Below are 12,364 nucleotides of genomic sequence, written 5' to 3'. Positions count from 1 at the left end.
CATCATCATCATCATCATTATTATTATTATTATTATTATTATCATTATTATTATTACTATTATCATTATTATTATTATTATTATTATTATTGAAATACTGCAGCTGTTTCCTACTCACAAATTCATTTATATAGGGTTAGTATTATTTCAGCGTCCAAATATTCTCGGCAAAAACCAACAGTAAAGTAACGAATGCACAACTTTCAACAGTACCAGAAAATAAACACTTTGAAACACATCCATGAATCTTCACTGGAAACAGAAATATTCAAAATCATAAGAAATCGAGGCTGTAGTATTGAATGCTTTTTTTAACTGTCACGAACTCCTCGTGGGATATTTATAGAATGCCATTAAATGTATTACTAAACCTCCCTGAACGATAAAACGTCAATATTAATTGTTGCCATTCCTGGGTATGCCAATATCATGACATCAATCATACTATTTTTATCAAGTATTTTAAGTATACGCGCAGTGACGTCTTCTACGCAGCTATAGTAGTAACTTAGTTCATGACTTTTTGTTGGATAGACTGACTTTTGAAAGCATATGGTAAAACTATATGACAAATCATACGATAAAACTGTAAGCAGAAGTATTCTTCTGATGTTAGACAATCAATTTTTAAGAAGATTTCAGCCGGCTTTGTGGTGGGAAAGAGAGATTGTGTGTTTGTGAGGTGAGGTGGTGGGGAAGGAAAATCTGTTATCGCTTACGGATCGCATTCCATTCTACATTCACAATCATGAGTATAATAGTCTATGTTACATTTGAACTTTTTCTACAGCTGATTATTTGAGTCAGTCAACTTATTTATTTTGGCTCCCTAGTCTACGCTTTTGAAAAGGTTTAAAAATGACAACGTAAATCAAACAACTTCCGAATGTACTGTTGAGTGAAAAGGACGCAGTTGAAAGGAGTATAATCATATTCAGTAATGTTTTTTTTTTTTAAATAAGTATTGGAGATAAGTACATACTACGCGGATTCTGATTGCTCGGCACAATCTTAAAGCCACTCATAAAGTCTTTATCAGACGACATAAATACACTGAAGCCCAACAAAACCATTTCTGTGTATGTGGGAATCGCCTATCGCCTTTGGCGATGATAACACAGTGTATTGAAATAGGTCTATAAACACGAGGCGTTACCAAGTGTTTCCCTTGCTGTGTTTATGTCGCAGTATTCAGGACGTTTTAAATTATTATTTTTTTAAATATAAATGAGTTGGGCTTGTTATTTGCAATGTGAATTGCAAGCTAGAGACACTACGCTGAAGTTAGCAGAATATATTTTTCGTGATATTCAAAGGCGAAAGTTAAATGCATTAATCTTATGGAGAAATGCAATTAGTTAGCAGAATATATTTTTCGTGATATCAAAGGCGAAAGTTAAATGCATTAATCTTATGGAGAAATGCAATTGGGATATGGGAGTGTTTTCGATTTGGGAGATTTTGAGCTGCTGCAGATGTTCAGTGTGTGTTAACTTCAGCATGGTGCTAGAGACAACTCCTTTTTATTTAAATGCCGAACTATATGACATGAAACTTGAGGGGTGGTAAACTCGATAAAACTTACCTTCTTCAGAAAGTTGCACGCATTTAAAAAATCAGTGAACTATTAATAGTTTGATCGATTTTTTAGACTCAACTTCAAAGTTCTCTTAGGACAAAGCAATGGCTAACAGACAAGAATAAACAAGAATTATTTAATGCCAACAGTTTTGCAACGACAGTTACCAAGTATATATCAAGAAATTATACCTTTTTCGTACAATCAATTTGAAATCGGAGAAAAAAGGGGAAAATTTATAGCATCAAGATGGAAACGTACGACTTTGTACGTAGTGGGTCAGATAGACCAATTTTTCAAGTCTGGCATGCTATACAACTACTATTGACAAAACCAAGACTAAGTGAACTAAGTATATGTATGTGCAAGTAATCTTGTTTCTTGATTTCACTTTTTTAATCTTATGCCACTTTAATTTAGTCCACCTGTTTTATAACTCCTTTTTTAAATGATATAAACTTATAACTTACGATAAGAAATTGGGCTTAACAACTGAATAGATCAGAACCTATTATACTCTTCTGCAATCGCCCAAAATATAAGATATGGTAAAGGTGTCTCATGATATTAAATTCAAATGCACCGTGTTGACAATAACGTAGTGCGGATTGCAGACTATCGTTGCTAGAATCTCTCATTGTAAAGCTAAAAGTATATACATAGTAAGGCAAATCGAATCCTCTAAATAGCTTTACCTTAGCAATGCAAAATGATCAACGGTCTATAGGCACTGGAACCATTTCTTCAGTGACATAAAAAAGGATTTTGAAAGGACATTACTTCACAATTGAATATATTCAATCACCTAAGTATTAGGCAATCATCCTACCTTTAGCAATTTACGCAGCAACATATCGGTCGAAGTAAGGTTCCCAAATAACAATTTATTACGCTATCATTATCAACTTAGGCAATGTAAGGATTATTTCATTATATGGCTCTAATAATTACGAGAATATTACCTTAGATAGAGATGATAACAGAGACTGCAGCAAACGAAGTAGCGGACACTGAGACATCGTTGAATGGGCTTGACAAATTGGACTGACAAATTCAGGACTGACATAGCCCACGCTAAACTTAGCTCGCAATGACGCGTTTGAAATATATTTTTGACAAGTTGATATTGATAGTGAATTCTGCAATCAAATGTACAAGTTAATTTTTTTTGTAAAGATTCGATTCCAAAAATAAGAGAGTTTTCGATTTCTACTAGCAGAATATTGCTATAAATCGCCTGGAAAATACTATACAGATATGTATTTATACCTCAACTTTAGCTATAGATTTTTTTGCTTCTAGTTTGTTTTAATTTTTTAATGTTTTTATTTCTATCTTATTCTATTTATTTATCTATTTTTTAATAACATGTGATGTCTCTCTATTGGCCGTGCTACTTTAAACCAAGTGCCGTTAATCATGGATGCGTAACGCTATTTAGAAGCTTTTGACCTTTTTTGTGCTTTTTGTTTCTCATATATTGTTTATATCACATGCAGTTTCGTGCACTTGTAGTCCCACATTTTTTACATTATTTCCTGTGCTCAAAATATTTAAATTTTGCAGACACGAGTTCATGGTCATTCAAAGGCTACTTACAGAACTAATAGTCCCGTTAATTTTGACTCAAATTGCTCAATTCATGAAGGAATGGATTTGTCGTAAAATCATTGCTGAGCTTTTGAGATGTTCACAAACGCCTCACAAAGGTTCACAAACGCTGAATAACCTCACTTGGAAAGGTTATTGAGGAACCGTTTAATGTGAAAATATGGGAAAAATATCTAGCCGATATGAAAAAGCCTGTGTGCAGATTGCATTTTTTTAAACCTGGACGTTTCTTTTTTTATATATATATATTTCTTTGACCTGGTTTGAATTGGGTTGTAAACTACACGCACGATTTGCTTTCCGATTGTGTAAGGCCGACAAACCGGGCCCACAAATCGCCGCGTGCACCAACCGATATAAAATCAAAAGAGTACGTATTCGTTTGGCTTTAACGAATGTTTCCCCTATAAAAATAGTTCATATGTTGCAGCTTTTTAAGATTCATATTTTCTTACGATATTCATTACTAACATATCATTCACTATACTTAGTTTAAATGTTCTCCATCGTCATCAGTTCGTGTATTACATATCTATCATTAGAATTGAAATATAATAGAGCCCTTTCTTCTTGCCGATGCAATCGGATTCGATTCCAAAATCTGTTGTGTTTTTCTTGACTAAACGTTGTCATCGCCAAAGGCGAAAGGTGATAGGTCCTTCCGACATGAATATTGGTTTCGTTTAATACAAATAACATTCAATCAGTCTCAACTATAAGGTCCATGCTCATGACAAAAATTAGGCCCTGGCTAAACAAGGAAACAAGTTTCCAGAAACATGTTTCCCGCGCGCATGTTCCCCGATGATTCCAAGTTTAACCACATGCGAAACATTGCTACGTGCAACAAATTTTGCTTCCAACACGCAAAAATGTTTCTGCTGTGCGGCAGAAACATTTCATACTTCCAAGACGCATGGAAACAATGTTTCCTAATATTTCCTCGTTTAGCCACCGAAAGTCAACATTCTAAAAGTTCGTTACTTAGCAACGCTACCTCTATTTTGAAAGTACGCATTTGCTAACCGATATTGAGTAAAGATGTTTCCCGATGTTCCCTGACAGTTTTGCCACCTTTGGAAACATTTAAGAAAACATGTTTCTGAAAATATGTTTCCTCGTTTAGCCAGGGCCTAAGAAGCAGAAACACGAGTCTTTCCAGCTATTCTTGGATCTTACATGGAAGACCTTATCTTCTATAGCTTTTGCCTATCGCCTAATGTCTATCGCCTTTGGCGATTGAAATACTTGTACATGTCAGTAAAGTAGAGCTTTTTTTTTTTTGTTTCTTTGAATAGACGACTTGCACTAAGAGGTCACGTGATCAAATCGGCCATTGTGGCTGGCATTCTACAGGATTTTAGCTATGCGAGAATGTAAACAAAGATGGCGGCTTCGGGTAGTTTTTTTGGTGACAAAAGGTAAGTTAGCGCACTAAATAACTATAAAAATCCCCTTTTCTTGCAAGAAATACATTCTTAGTAGATATCTAAAGTAGATTTTTGCTATTAACTCGCCAAGAAGAGAAAAAAAAAATGGTATTTTTTGCGCTATAATGTGAAGACCTAAAGAAGTTTTTAGTCTTGTTTTGCCGGCTTTATTACCTCAAAACAACGACTTCTTGTCGAAACTTTTCAAGCATATTTCAACTTCATTCTTGAAAACTGCATTTTTCTTGCAAGAAATATACTTTTAATAGATAAATAGATATTTTAAGCAGAATTTTGCTATTAATTCGCCAGAAAGAGGAAAAATATTGTACATGTTTTGAGGTCATGAAGCCAGCAAAACAAGACTAAGCACTTCGTAGGTCTTCACATTGTAGCGCAAAAAATACCATATTTTTTCTTTTTTGGCGAGTTAATAGCAAAAATCTACTTTAGATATCTACTAAGAATATATTTCTTGCAAGAAAAGGGGATTTTTAGTGTTATTTACTGCGCTAACTTTCCTTTTATCACCAAAAAAACTACCCGAATCGCCATCTTTTTTTACATCCTCGCATAGCTAAAATCCTGTAAATGCCAGCCACAATGGCCGATTTGATCACGTGACCTCTTAGTGCAAGTCGCCTATTCTCTGGTTTTCCTTCTTCCATTAAAGAAAATCAACTTCTAAGTTCAATTTGGACCATGGAACAAGGGCAATGATTTTGTTAGCCATTGAGCTATTGGTTCTACCCTCATTAAAAAAGGCCGGATTCTCTATTACTTTTTCCTCGCAAATGCTTACTACGAAACTCAGGCTCATTGTGCATCGAGTATTAAAAAAATACGCACTTCGCGCTGCATCTATTTATTTATCTTTTCAATCTCACTTATTTATCCACTTGCTTTTATGTTCTTCAGTTACTATTATTTCCTTTTTAAACTTAATTGTTTCTCTCTTTTTGTCGTTCTCTCTTTGCCTCGATCGTTGTTTGCTTTTTATCGTCCTTCCTTCTCTCTTTTCATTTCAGTCTTTCTTTTGTTGCAATTTTCTTATTTTATATGTGTGTGTGTGTGTTCCGTGTACGTGTTTTGTTTTTTCTTTTCTCTCTCTCTCTCTCTCTCTCTCTCTCTCTCTCTCTACCGAAATGCCCTGCAAGGTTACCAAACTACCCTATTTTACGTTACGAAAGTGCCCTAAAATATGGCTCTCTCTCTCTCTCTCTCTCTCTCTCTCTTTCTCTCTCTTGAGATCTCTTTTTTTTTCCCTTTTACCCCTACTATTGTTTATCTCTACTCCCCTTCTAGCTTCCCTCTTTCAGCCTTTTTTCACCTAATCTTAAACCTCTCAATCCTTCTTACTAGAAAATCACAATTTCAAGTATCTATCACGAGGAGTACTACAAAGAAAAGCCTAATAAAAAGCTTCTTTTGTCTTCAGAAAGCACCCCGTGAATAGAAGTGTATTTATGACATCAAAGCCATTACCTTCCACTACCAGGAAATGCGATAAAGTATTTTTTCCAATTTACCACCAGACGTTTCATTGATGGTAAAGTGGTTCGATCGATCTTATACAACATCAACATCTTGAAGCTTTTTTCCATTAAAGAAGCTAGAGCTCATCCCTTTTGGCCTATGAGACACTTAGACTGGCGTGGTCTCAATTAGCATGGAACTTACGCCCGCGAGATCAACTTGTTATTTACGAAAAAGTGTCCTGATGTTGCTCATATTTGTTTACGAATTAGATAAGAGTCACAGGGAATGCCAGATAAAAATGGCAGACTGATCATCTTATATTGATCGTTATGGCTTCTATCATTGTTCATCAGTATTTATTGACAAGCACAAGGTATTTTGTTTACACCATTCACAATCTTCCCCAGAATTTAGATTTTCAAAAGAATGCATAAAATATAAAGTAAAATGACTTTTTCTTTTACCTGAACAAGACACTTTCATGTAACTAATATTTCACTTGTATTGCGCTACTCAGTATTTTTCGATTTGTAGTGCTGATTGCCGTATCCTAGACTTAATGGTTCTCCTGTACTCTATTAATATCCTTCTAAAGAAGTTTCATCTGATAATTGATTTGAGTCCGGTTGAGTGATCAAAGAGGCATATCACTGCCTTATGGACGCAGCAATTATCTAAGAGATCAGCAGATGTGCTCGAACTAAGTTATTCAAAACATATTTTGAAGGCTGAGTGAAAAAGCTGAGAAAAATGGCCCAATAGTTTATCTTGTAGTAGGGCGGTCAAGTCTGAAAATACTGATGTCTTATATCCCGGCTCCATGGTATCTGTGTACATTACTTGCACGTGCTTTATTAGTCCTTAGGAAAGTTTGAAACGAACGTCTTTCTCCAAAGAACTGATTCCCCCCCCCCCCCCCCCCCATTGTTTATCTATTTTGAGCCTAAAATTGTTTTCGATGTGAACTAAAGCACGAGAAGTTCTAGTAGTCAATTAAGGTATTCACTTGAATTTGACATGAGTTGACGAAGGTTTTTCTATCATGCAAAAATCATGCGAGGGTCTCTCATTACCCTTGTGATTGATCCAATATCGATTCTTTAGTGAGTTAAGGAGCTTTTTACCTAACATCACTTAGAATATATCAATACTTCAAGCAGAATTGGCTGAACGCCGAAATGCGCACGTGTAGCAATTGCAAAAGGAAGCAAAATTTTCATAACACTTGAATTATATGATGGTTTTGAAAGCAAAAGGAAAGAAATGGTACAAGTACATATTCAATATGTAACATATGAAAAATTTAAACTGGTAAAAAAATTGTAAAAACAAAATAAAGATTTTGAGGGGAAAACTTGATATACAATTCTTACTAGCAAATAATGAGAGCGATCGCAAATAAAAATAAAAATCTAAAAATATCAGTTATAAATTATAAAGTGTACAGGATTTTGTTATGCTGTATTATGTGATTGATATTTTATCCTATATATATATATTGAGCATTCTTTTGACATTTTTAAATATTTTTTTTTCTTTTTCTTTTCCTTTTTTTTTTTTTTTTTCCATTCCCCCCGAATATCACAAACTATATTTTTTTTTACTGATTATAGAATTATTTAGCCAAACTTTCTTCTATAACTATAAATTATTTATGTTAGTTATATTTACTCTAATAACCTAAGACTATACAAAACAGTCTTCTCCAGCTTTATTCTATATTCATTATATAGATATCGATGAAATACCAGGTTTTCTCTAGTGTCGAAAACTTGATATCTTTCACCAGTGGAAGATACCATATCTTTCACACGTGAAGATATCGCTATTGAATCGGCTTGCTATATTGACTATATATTAGTTGTAGTTTATACACAATATTTTGGTCTCTTACGGCCAGTATAGACAGTTATGTACTCACGCGTTTAAGTGCTTTGTCCCTAGATGATGTCCATAGATTGATAAAATGATCGCCCCAAGGATGATAAGCTACTCAGTGCTCTGTTCCCTGTCGTGACTTTATATCAGATTGTTTTTGATTTTCCCTTGTTTAGAATCAATGCGCCCTGCATAGATCAAGCTGTTTATTTTTTGTTGTTGATTCCGTCAATGCACAGTTACATTTTTCGAGTACCTGTAACAGACGGTCGTGGCACTACAAAAGCAGTTTTTATTCCCAAAGGTAACCTAGTCACCAATCAGTAGCTAGCAACAGTAATCGAGCCCTGTGATTGGCTTTCTAAACGAAGGTCGTTGCCTTAAGCCACGTTAATCCATTCCATTGTTGGGGAAAAAACTGAAAAACTCCCACTGGTTTGTAACGACAGTGACTAAGCAATACACATTTGAATGCTTGTCTAAACATTAAGTCCAACCGTATGTTAACCTATTATTCTCCTATTGTACCTGCTGCAATAAGTCAGTTGCTATGATATGATACAGTTAATCTTTATGTATACACATAAAGATATACTGGTTTCAAAAAGCGTGGTCGGACGGAGATCCTATTTCATTGGACATAAGTAATGACCTATATTTTTCGATTTAGAAAGTTTTCGATTTTCCGCATCTTAACCAGAAAACATAAAGGCACAAAAAATCTATTTAGTCTCAAATCACCCAATTCAGTTCTCCGATCGACAACCGCGCTTACATCTAAGACAAAGCCATCAAAACCTGACCATAGCTTAAGTGTTGTAAATATATTTCACGTTGGCTAAAAAAACAATATTTTTTAAGTGTTGCCTAGTTCTACCAGTAATGACGTAAATAACTACATCTCTCCCGAGTGCGAGCCATATTTTTTGTTTAGACTGACTCTTTACCAAAGGTTCCCCTTGTTTCGAGTGTCAGAATATTCACAAAAGTAAACTGCACGACTTTAACAATACAAATGCTTTGAATCTTCCCCCTTTTTATAAAAAATCAACAGTACTAACTAAAATTTCAGAATCAGACTCGGTGTCTGTGCCACGTGCATTTTGTGATAATGCCTTAGGTACTAGGCCATTAGCCCATTAGATTTCGATCTGCACAGGTTGTGATTTGTTAAGGAACTGGTTACGTTATTGACTGTGGGGCTGGCTACCCGTACAATCATGTGCAGGTCAATTTTTCGAGATTATTTTTGTAGGGGTGAGGGGGAGTTGATAGTGATTTCGATGCCAAACATTGCGTCCCGTATGGCTCAGGGCTATCATAACATGCAATTCTTTCCTTTACATAAAATTATATCCGCTTTCCACAATCATATTCAATACACTAGTGAGAAATCTCAAAGCTATTGTCTGGATTGTGCCACTGATGAAATTGAGCCTTGAAGCAACCCGATCGATTTCAGGGCATCACAAGTTCGCAGATCAAAATGCTACTAACGATGTGTTGTGCGGTGTGAATGATATGGAACATTGAACTAGATAACCTAGAGAAAGAACCATGGAATCAATGGAGACTGAGATTAATTCAAACAAACTCTGCTCGAATATTGAGTTTTGGAATGGAACCGAAGATCCTAGAATTGTGAAAGGCTATAGCATTCCGCTTTATTCCCGTTACGAAATACTGCGCAACACATCAGTGTTATATTAGATAATTCAAAAACTCTCGAATATTTCATAAACCTTTCATGGTCAAATTGGATGGACCATACACTTCTCGTGCATCATTAAAATTCAAGTGATCAATAATGACACCTGTGTCATAATATACTAATTAGAACGATTGCATCAAGATAAAGTTGTACCCGAATGTTTTTACGTTGTTCAATAAACTAAAACACGACTAAGACTACGATTCTTGTTTTTATACCTGGTAAAATCCTCCTCGTTCTTAGAATCAGAGACTTAGCGAGGTTTGGAGACCTTTAGGGGTAAAAACGCAAAACCCAAAGGAACTTGAGCAGTCTAAGCCACTAAGAACCTCATAGGGAATCGTTGATCCATGCACTTAATAAAAGCCAGTAAGATGGAACAAAATAATAAACAAGATAACTATAGCCTATGGTTATGAATAACTGCCAAACGTGCTATGTTAAATAACACCTAGGGGCCGATATATATTGACGATCATCCTATTCGACTATATACACCTATTTCAATAAACGTTGTTATCGCCATAGGCGAAAAGCGATAGGAGAATGAATTTAGGATTTCTACAACTGAGAAATTTCGTATTTTAACACATGTAAATATACGATAACTTTTACATGTAAAATTATAACCAATCAGTTTTACAGTATTCTGTGTCGTCATTGCTCTCACAGGCGCGGGAAAATCACAACGGTCGGCAGCTTTGTCTCGTATGTGGTAGCAAAGACTGCTCACTAGATCGATAATTTTGTTAAAATTATCTAAAAATAAGTTCAAAAACATGGCTGAAGGTTTTCACATTTGACTTACAGGACGTCATAGCTCCTATCGAGGAGGAAAATGCAAACACCAAAAAAAACACAAAGGACGACTTGTCGCTCATTCAAATATTTCTCACAACTGAGGAGGGGACTCGACCGATTGAAGAGATTACCCCTCAAGAACTCGACTCGTATTTGTCCAGATTTTTGCTATCAGTCAGAAAGAAAAATGGTGATGAATATGAACCAACAACCCTACGAGGGGTAACAGTCTAGAGTTGAACTTGATTTGGGTTTGTTTATTAGAGACTGTACTTATAAATTATCGGTTTTATGTCGAATTGAACTTTGTATTTGGGATGTTTTCAAACAATAGAATTCAATTGTTTTGAAAAAAATACAGTGCTATGGTTTATATAATAAACAGAATAATACATGGTCGCGCGGAGATATGGAAGTTATCTTCTCGTGTTCAAGTTTGATATCTCACTCGTTCGCTGCGCTCACTCGTGAGATATTCGAACATTCGAAGATAACTTCCAACCCTAAAATATCTAATACGTTATTTGTTAATCCAACGGATTTTACTTCCCCCCCCCCCCCCCCACAAAAAAAGCCTTCTTAACGAATGTAGGATATTCGTACTCGCTACATGCAGGCTTTCTTCCGCGATATTTGTATTACAGTGTATATATAGTTGAATAATGGTTAAAGTTGACTTCCAAATAAGCGAGGCTAGTATACAGCCAATTCAAAAAATGTAGTCGTCGACCAACTCAAGCATACACGACTGGACCGAAAGGAACTGTGGGTAGTAATCATTGAAGCCGAGTGGACTCCATTATTTTATCTGACTAGTTATGCCTGGTTTACAGGCGAGCGGGAAACGTGAAGGAGACGTTTTTTTAATGCCTTTATATTTTGGGAATTGTGAACTGAATCATAACTACTTTGTTTTTCTTGCCCTAAACCCAAAGACATGCATTTGATGGATTGTTTCTCGCCATTATTATCTTATTACTAGCGGGAACAATTAATTCAGAACGAATATTTAACCGCTTCAGCGATTTTTACCCATATTCCTTTCGGTCCAGTCGCGTAGGCTTGAGCCGGTCGACGACAACGTTTTTTTGAATTGACTGTATATGGGATGGGTTATAACTACGCTAATAATATGGATGCAAAAATTTCTCACTTCTGATGGCTTGAGAGCAGTGCTGTTTTCCTGAAACACCGGTGCAAAAATGTGAAACACCAGTGCAAAAATGTGAAACCCTTTTCAGTGATTGGTTGAAAAGACAAAATAAAGTCAAACTAGCCAATCAGATCACAGCAGTTGTCAGCCTCCCATCTCTAGAAGTTCTCAGAAAATTCAAGATGGCGGAGTTTCATCTTAAAAATGGATTCAAAAATGCTAAGAAAGTCAAGCTTCATCAGTTGAAAACCAGCAAAAAATGTTGAAAATGGCAAAAGGAGGACTGAAGAGCTTTCGCCTACTTTATCCGTACATAATACTTCTGTACAAAGAAAGCAGCTTATTCAACTTTCCTTTGAGTATTTAGGAATTGAAAATAGAGGATATTTGATGATTTATGTAAGTTTTGCAGAATTTCTTCGCAATATGCTTACTTGTTTTCTCAAAAAAATGTCAAATATTTGAAATTTTGAAGATGAAAAAAAACGATTTCTAAAAAAAAAATGTTTTTATTCCTTAAAGATCAAAAGTAATCTTTGTTATTCATATATCTTTCCTGTTTTGTAAATAAAATATTGTTTTGTAAACCGATATTTGACAAAAACAAACGAGTTCTTTGCTTCGTGCATTTTTTTCCAACACGTCTTTTTTCTATCTAATTTTGTTGGTCCGAAATTTTTGCATCTATATTACACCTTTTGCTGTTCATTAACCGCAAAGGA

At 35.2% G+C, this 12,364-nt stretch overlaps 1 protein-coding gene across 6 annotated transcripts in view; it reads right to left on the bottom strand.

Annotated features, from left to right (window-relative positions):
- The window catches only part of LOC116294245 (5-hydroxytryptamine receptor 7), a 31,518-nt gene that overhangs the window by 5,045 nt on the left and 14,109 nt on the right, over window positions 1-12,364 (bottom strand). The window contains exon 1 of one of the 6 annotated variants that reach the window (XM_031701803.2): window positions 2,542-2,616. The exons of the other annotated variants lie outside the window; for them this stretch is intronic. The gene's annotated coding sequence lies outside the window, so the exon portion shown is untranslated. Of the gene's footprint in view, window positions 1-2,541; window positions 2,617-12,364 lie in introns of those variants that run through there. 6 annotated transcript variants of the gene reach the window in all.

This window comes from Actinia tenebrosa, unplaced genomic scaffold (assembly GCF_029948245.1).
Source record: "Actinia tenebrosa isolate PJP-AT-01 unplaced genomic scaffold, QUT_ActTen_1.0 PGA_scaffold1__47_contigs__length_23844297, whole genome shotgun sequence".
Classification (NCBI taxonomy): domain Eukaryota; kingdom Metazoa; phylum Cnidaria; class Anthozoa; order Actiniaria; family Actiniidae; genus Actinia; species Actinia tenebrosa.
The sequence above is the reverse complement of the archived record's forward strand: the minus strand, read 5'-3'. Positions and strand labels throughout refer to the sequence as shown.